The sequence below is a fragment of the Gavialis gangeticus genome, unplaced genomic scaffold (genome assembly GCF_001723915.1).
Source record: "Gavialis gangeticus isolate Ggan-Ray unplaced genomic scaffold, GavGan_comp1, whole genome shotgun sequence".
NCBI lineage: Eukaryota > Metazoa > Chordata > Crocodylia > Gavialidae > Gavialis > Gavialis gangeticus.
Genome location: NW_017729002.1, coordinates 15939689 through 15948440, shown reverse-complemented (window position 1 = coordinate 15948440; position 8752 = coordinate 15939689).

Here is an 8752-nt window from a genome sequence, read left to right as displayed (position 1 = left end):
ATGGAAGAGAAGACCACCTGTGCGCCCGTCTCCCTCAGCTCGGCTAGGTACTGCACAACTGCTATAACACGTGTCAACACTGATTGCCAATGTTTCTTTTCCTTGTTTATTTCTCATAGTGTGTACTCAGCCATTGTTTTCATTGCAGACAATCAGGGCAAGTGTTGGTGGGGTACAAGGTGAGTCCTGGTAGTATTGGCAGTGGCACCTGCCGCCGCTTCTATCTCTGCTTGCATGGCTGGAGGTGCTGATCTGGCCTGATGCCACCTGCCCCACCTCTGGCAGGACCCAGCCGGCTCTTGCTGGGGGTGGGCAGGTGGCATCCGGCCAGATCACCACATCCAGCCACATACAGCAGGATAGAAGCACCAGGAGCTGCCGGCCAACGCATGCAGGGTCCCGCTGTCAGACTCTGTGTGGCAGGAGTATGCACCTGGGGAGCTCTGGGGTGGAAGTGTGGGCCTCCTCCCCAACACCCACCTAGGTCCTGCGGATACTAGCAATGTTGCCACCACTTGCTTCCCTGCTGCACATGGTGCAGGGTGCCGACCCAACCCAATGCCATCACCTCAGGCAGGACCAGGCTGGTGCTTGCCATGACTGTGCTAGGTGGGGTGTTTGGCATCTGGTTGGGTTGGCATCCTGTGCCACATGTAAGCCCACAACTCAACACTGATGGTCCTGCAGTTACCTTTTGCAGGCAGCTGTGGGGCTGTGCATGGCTGGGGTTGGGGGCAGGAGTGTGGCGACCCCACCCAAAAGCCCCCCGACCCCACACATAGTGCATATTGGCCCCCGACACCCACCCAAGAACCCCCCCGACCCTACACATGGCGCAGCCAGGCCCCACCAGCATGTGCCGTTTGCAAATGTGAAACACAAGCAGGGGAGGGGGTGCCACTGTCAGGAGCCACCAGCCTTTTGCAGGTGGCTTTGGAGCGCTGGGTGGCAGGAGTGTGTGTGTGGGGGTGCAACCCTACAGTGGCACAGCCAGGCCCTGTGGGCATGCACCACATGCAGCAGGTATGCTCAGATGGCAACTGGAGCCACTGGGGGACTCAGGCAGCAGCAGGCAGCTACTCCTGCAAGGATCCTGGAGCTGCCTGATGCTGACAGTTGCGGAGGTTGCGGGGAGGGGGCAGGGGTGCATATGTGGCTTTCTCTTCCCCCCCCCCACCCCCCCACCACATAAAATTGTCCAGATGTCATTAAAGCACTGTCCTGCTTTTTTCCTCTCTTGCTTGCTGTCCTTTATATATGTGTATATAGTTGGGGTCCAAGGTTACTTGTGGAAATTCCTGGGTTTTGGGGGTTTGATTTCTAATGCCTGCTATCAGGATTTGTTAATCTGAGGTTTTGAAATTTGTACACAGGGAACCTCAGGATCCCTGCTGGTGAAGCAACTGGTACGACCTTGGCACAGGAGCCTGGCCAGGGCCAGCACTGGGGACCTAACTGGAGGGCAGAGGAGGTGGCTGGCCTCCTGGCCATTTGGGACCAGGAGGACACACTCCAGCAATTTATGGCAGGTCACCATAATGAACACATCTACAGAGCAATAGCTGCCCAGATGGCAGAGTGGGGGCACTGGAAGATGTGGTGGCAGTGCCGTACTAAGGCCAAGGCGTTGCAGAGGCAATTTACTGCTGTCCATGATGCCAACCAGCATTCAGGAGAGGAGTGCACTACCATGCCCCACTATGAGGAACTGGCTCATCCTGGGGCCCACAGCCACTGAGCTCCCCCCCACCTGCTACTCCTTTGCCACTGGGCAAAGGGCAGCAAGAGGAGCAGGCAGTGCAGGAACCCAGCTGGAGTTCCCAGAAGCAGGGCCATCCTCTAGACCTGCTGGCCTACCATCGCCGAGTGTCAGAAGCAACAGCAGCAAGGGGCAGACACTGCCAGTCACAGCCAGTGCCACCACCATGCCTGAATGGAGCCCCAAGTGAGAGGACCCCTTCCTCCTGCTGAACAGCAGTAGGAATGAGGAGGGACAGTCCAGGGTGTCAACTACATTGGTGGAGAGCATACCCTAGCAACCTTGCCACCATCCCTCAGTCCCCCTGGATGCTGGGTCTAGCTCTGCAACCTCAGCCCAGCCACCTGTCACCAAGACCAGGTAAGTCCTACACATGCCATGGGGAATTGGGAGCTTATCCCCCAACCTGCTCCTCCTCAAGGCTTGCATGTGCCTCATAAGTGTCCTTGCCACCTCCCTCCCTGCCTTCCTCCTCTCCTGACCCCTACCCCTGCCCCTCAATCAGCCATGCTGAGGCCTACTTCCCAGCAAGGCCAAGACAATCGCCCCACCTTGCCAGCACTCCCTGCTGGATGGAGGTAGCCCTGGTGATGAGGGCAGGGGGGAGGAGTAGGACTCACCCCACAAGTCCCTGGGGCCCCAGCTCCACAGTACTGGGGCCACTACCTGAGGACCTGGCTCTCTTAGAATGCACCCAGAGAGTGGTGGTGGATGGGTCATATTCGACCTGGAGAGGGGCAGGAAGTGGAGTCCCCCAGGGCTTGGTCCTCAGGCCCATACTGTTCAATTTCTTTATCAGCGACTTGGACGAGGGGGTGAAGAGCAGCCTGTTCAAATTAACAGATGACATCAAAATTTAGGGCAAAGTGGGCATGCTAGAAGGGAGGGACAGGATACAACTGGACCTGGACAGGTTACAGGGATGGGCAAATGTGAATAGGATGGGATTCAATACTGAAGAGTGCTGGGTACAGTACTTGGGCAGGATGAACCAGCAGCATACCTATAGGCTGGGGAACTCCCTTCTTGAAAGCAGTGGCAGAAAGAGATCTTGGAGGCATTATCGATTCCAAAATGAACATGGGCCCCAATGCGAGGACGTGGTCAGCAAAGCTAACCGCACCTTGTCATGTATCCACAGATGCATCATGAGCGGGTCCAAGGAGCTGATTCTCCCCCTCTATGCAACACTGGTCAGGCCACAGTTGGAGTACTGTGTCCAGTTCTGGGCACCACACTTCAGGAGGGATGAGGCCAGCATCAAGAGGGTCCAGAGGAGGGCCACTCACATGATCAGGGGGCAGCAGGGCAGGCCCAATGAGGAGATTCATAGATATAGGGTCGGAAGGGACCTAAGTAGATCATCAAGTCTGACCCCCTGCTCTGGGCAGAAGAAAATACTGGGCTCATATGACCCCAGCTAGGTAACAGTCAAGCCTCCTCTTAAAGACCCCCAGGGTAGGAGCCAGCACCACTTCCCTTGGAAGTTGGTTCCAGATCCTAGCTGCTCTGACTGTGAAATAGTGTCTTCCAATGTCCAGCCTGAACCTACTCTCAAACTTATGGCCGTTATTCCTTGTTACTCTGGGAGGTGCACGGGTGAACAGGGTCTCTCCCATTCCCCACTGGTAAGTTTGTAGATGGCCACCAAAGTCCCCTCTCAGCCTTGTCTTGTGAAGGCTGAACAGGTTCAGGTCCCTCTTCTCATAGAGGCTTAGGAACTTGAACCTGTTCAGCCTTCACAAGACAAGGCTGAGAGGGGATCTAGTAATAAGGAATAATGGCCACAAGCTGACTGAGAGTAGGTTCAGGCTAGACATCAGGAGGCACTACTTCACAGTCAGGGTGGCCAGGGTCTGGAACCAGCTTCCAAGGGAAGTGGTGCTGGCTCCTACCTTAGAAGTCTTTAAAAGGAGGCTTGACAACTACCTAGCCAAGTCATTTGAGCTTAAACTTAGTAGGGGTCATAAGAGCCCTGTATTCATTCCTGCCCACGGCAAGGGGTCAGACTAGATGATCTGCTCAGGTCCCCTCTGACCCTGCTTCTATGAATCTTGCCTGGTAGGGAGATGCTGGGCACCATAGCCTGAGCTGGTTGTGATGCTTGTCCCCAGGAGGATCCCTCCAGGTACATCATGGGAGGGGATGGCCAGATCACAGGATGGCCATGGCCCTTGTCAGGGGGATGGGTCCACTTGGGTCTGGGCATGGACACATGGGCATGGACTGCCTGCGTGGCCATGTGCCCAAGAGTGAGGCTAATCCTTGGGGACCCTCACAAGGCTGTTCCTGACCCATGCCATATTGCTGTATCTAAAGATGACTATCCACTTGTTCTTTCTCCAGACAGCCCTTCTGCCAGAGGAGAGGCCACTACCCTGCACCCAGGAGCTGCCCACCAAGTCTCCCAGATACCAGGGGCTATCCTGATGCGCTGCCTGTGGTGGGAGCAGCACACCCAGAGAGAGGACTGACAGGAGGAAGTGATCTGGGAGGAGTGGTTACACCAACAGCAGGTGCAGGACTTCCAGACCCAAGTCCTGCAGGAGCTCCATCAATTCCACCATGACCATGCTGTGGCCACTGGGGAGTTGCAAGCTGGGAGGGTGGCCCTGGAGCACCTGGTCACCCTTATTGAGGGGGAGTGGCAGCTGGTCAGGGAGAGCCTGGAGGAGACACAGCAACTCCATGCCTCCACTGACATGGCCATAGCACATGAGCACAGGGTCAGTGACCAGATCATAGCTGCCATTCCTGCCCCAGCTGCTCCTGCTGCTGTTCCCCAGCCTACAGCAGCCCCACCACAGCCATCTAGCCAGCCTGTGCCCCTGGCACCAGAGGCAGGGCCTAGCTGAGGGCAGATTGGCCGAATGGTGCCACAGTTGCCCCCCCCAGCAGGCCCCACAGGCCCATTATGGGCATCAAGGAACATGGGTCCTGCCTCCCCCTCTCCCAGGCCCATACCAGCCTGCAGTGGCTTTCTGATAACCAATAATAAACAGTGGCCACATCTACACAAGCAGTGGACTGCACAATTATTACTCTCAGTCTTGTTGGCTTCTCAAGGCATAGATCCATTCATCAGAAGATCAGCTGGGTGCAGTAGCAGTTCTTTTCAGAATGATTTCTGTACAGTCATTCAGTACTTGCATAGGCAAGTACCAAGTGACTGTGCTTTAACCAGTATTACTGTGCAATACACAGCACAGTTTCCTGACATTACTGTGTAGTAGCATTGCATCATGGTTACTGCCCGGCAATGCTACTCTGCGGTAACAATGAGCTACTGTAGTAAATAAAGCCTTTCTGTCATTTATTGAATGACAGGGGCAGTCCCCTCCACAGCCTTTCTGGTACCCCTTGCCCCCCACCCACAGCCCCTGCTCCCCCAGCCCTGCAGGAGAAAGCCCCCAGCTGCCAGGGCTATGGATCCATGTCTGCAGTCCCCCGCCCCTGCTCCCCCCCTGCTGCCTGTTACGGGACGGGGGGGGAAGGTACACCGGCAAGCAGCTTCTCCACACAGTTACACTACGTCCTGTCAGAAGCAAGGAGGGATTCAGCAGGGCACAGAGCGATCTGCCTATGCATCTAGCTATATGGAGGCAGATGCACTTGCAAGCTTGCATGAAGGAAACTTAAGGCTTTCTGGGGAACAGAGTTGGAATGAGGTTTTCTCCCACTGCTTTGCTCATCTCTATCTCATGCTGATGACACCAGTTGTGGAGACCCCGGGGCAGAGGTTAATGTAAGGCCCTCCCTCCTTTCTCTTCCCTCCTGCTTATTGGATGACATGAACTAAAAAGACCTCTAGTTGCTCTGGTGAGTCCCCATCTATAGTACCAAGCTATGACAAGAGAAATTTTCTGAGGGAGGCTCAGGTTTTTAAAAATGATGGATGTTAGTACACAACATTTAGTCCTCATTAATTAACTGCACCTTTAAATTTTTAACCCTGGTTAATTTGGTGTGATGCGTTTGTGTTTGGACAACACCCTGTTTTGAGCAACTTAAGTCCCATGTGTCATTCCCCACAGATTCCAGTAGGGGGAGCTAAATACTAGGGGTGTGCAAAGTGGGTCCTATTTAATTTGGATTCAGATTCAGCCTGAATCAGGGACAGTGGTTCAATTCGTTGATTCAGATCACCGTCCCCGATTCAGTTCAGCCAAATCGGAATCTGAAGATTTGATGCTGTGATGGGGCAATGCCCTGAGAGAAAGCTTACACCAAAAGAGAGAGGTCCCGAAACGGAGGGACACTGATAAAAACCAGAAGCCCAGCAGGAGTGAAGCCATGGTGGGGAAAAATGCTGCGACAACAAAAGTGAAAAAAAACAGAACAATGGGTCCAGGAAGAGCCGGGATCGGCTCTACCCCTGGCATGCACCCACTTTACGGCAGCATGCCGATGCTGATTCACCACCCGGCCCCTTAAGGAAGAGATAAAAGCTCTACTGGGATTGGAGCCAGGGAGATCAGAAGTGAGGCTTCTGTTGGGGCCAGAAGAGCCCGAGGAGGAGAGAGCTCAAGAGAGAAGCAGTGGTGGCTGCCCCAGGAGGGGGCACCTAGAGAGGAGAAAAGCCTACAGGGGCTTACCTGAAAGCGAGTCATGGATCCCGGATGTCTCCAGACTTGACTGGACTGCCAGGGACCCTGCAAAAGGGAAAAGAGAGCCAGAAGTCTGGAACACTGTAGAGACACAGCTGGGAAGTAGAAATGTCCCTGGAAACAAGGTAACCCGGGGATGGCAAGGACCATAAGTCATTTTTTACTATAGCCTGGAGCCCAGGCCAAGTAAGGTCCATGTCCTATTTATTCTGAAGTCAAAAGGCCAAGACAAAAAATTACCACTGTGGCTCACCCTAATGGTGGGCAGAAGATAACAGCTTAAGGTCGGTGTGAGGTGGAGTGTAGGGGAGGTGGAGTCCCAAATCAGAAAACTGGACAAGCAAAGTTAAGGAGGGTCCCAGGTGTAGGAGTAATTTAGTTGGGCTTCTGACCTATTTGACTAGAAAAACAGACAGAGACCAGAAGTGCCGATACTGCTTATTTCAGTTCAATGTTCTGAGATAAGGAATTCTGTATGCCTTGTTTTTGTCTTGATATTACTCTGCATACAGATGTTAAGTTTATTTTTCTCTCTGAGAAACCAGAAACTGATAACTATTTCTATAAGCACAATGTTTCACTCTCCTTTAAGTAAACAGCCTGTATGTCTGTGTGTGTGTTAACGATCAGTGATTTACTGTCCAAGGTGGTATTTTTTTTTTATCTCTTTCTCTGTCTTAAGTATAAATATGCTTGTAAACTTAGAGAGTCTGAGAAATCCTTTGAAACAGACAAGTGGGTGATTCCCCTTGCTGTATGGATTCTCCCTGTGATCACAGTATAGCCCGAAATAAAGAAAAGCTGGCTCTGTCAGTTCTGATTCAACCACAACGAGAAGTTTGATTTCTTCCACACAGGGAAGGTGAGACATAACATCTTACTCCCGATATACTTATTTTCCATCAAAGACATGGCAGGTGAGAACCCCCTGAAGGCCTTCCAAGATAAATACTTTAACATCAAGCTATCCAATTCCCAACAAGATGGCGAGAACTTAAAGGTCCATAAGTGCCAGACGTACTAGCAAACGCCACGGGAACTTACAGATGCTGATTCAAAGAATCAGCAATTTGGACATAGACACAGCATTAAAGTTTTTTTCTACATACCTTGAGGTAGCAGAAGTGGCTCATGATCACTGTGATGCTGTGGTATATGGAGTGTCCCACAGGAGCATGGGGAGTAATTCCGGTCCACTTCCGGGTCTGCCAGGGAGTGCACTGGGCCCCCCCACACACACCTCCCCCACTCAGCAATCAGCCACAGGGGGACCTGGGTGCACCCCCCAGACCCAGGAAGTACCAGTCATTGAGCTGAGGGGATGTGAAGGGGGCCCCAATGCGCTCCCCAGTGGACACAGAAGTGGACTGGAAGTGCTTCTGGATCTGCTGCTGAGCACGCTGGGGAGCCCCCAGTGCTTCTGTGGGACACTCCATGTGCCCCAGCATCACAGTGATGATGAGCCCCTGCTACCTAGAGGTACACTGAAAAACATTTAAAGCTGCATTTATGTCCAAATCTCTGAATCTTTCCAAATCAATTCGGAGGGTTCCAATTTGGAGAGATTAAAGGGTCCTCTGATTCTATTTGAATTCGGAGATTCAGCCATCGAATCAGGCCAAATCTCTGCCAAATCGAATCAGGGACTGAATCTTCGCACAGCCCTACTAGATACCAATCTATTCCTCCCCCCGCCCCCACAATGTCTTTCCTAACGAATTACAGCAGGAGGTGCGTGTTTACCAGCCTCCATAGTCCCCGCCCCTGCTGGGAGTCTCCTGCTAAGCCCCCCCACCTCACCCCACAGCTGGGCATGTTCACCCCAAAACCCTGCCACTTGCACCCACCTAGGCTCAGGCTAGTCTCCCAGTATGCAAACCCATGGTGATCCCAATGACAAGCCACGTGAATCCTCCCCTTCCATCCCTTTCCCTTCCCCCCATGTTACACATATATGGGGTTTTAAAATATATAACTGATCTGCTATTAGAGATGTACTTGGTTAAGAGTAGTGGCAGAAATATATAGGGTTGAGATTAGTGGCGGGGTGTTGCTTGGCTACTGCATCTGGTGGTGGTGGTGAGCTCTTACTTTTTTGGCTTTTTAGGACTACATTTCCCAGTATTCCCAGGCTGACAGGGCTTGGAACATTTTCCATGGGACACATCAGTGTTTTCCATGGGGATGAATGGTGCTGCTCCCCCCACCCCACTTCCTTGCCCATGTTCCTCCTTGAATCTGTTTGTGTAGTGCAATGTACGGCTTTTGGAGGCGTGTTGTGAAATATTTTTGAAATGGTGGGTTGCTGCTGGGCTTGGGGTGCAGCATGCTCCCCTCTACACCAAGTCATTATCTGCCCCCCCCCCCCCCCCCCCGCGAGTGAGGG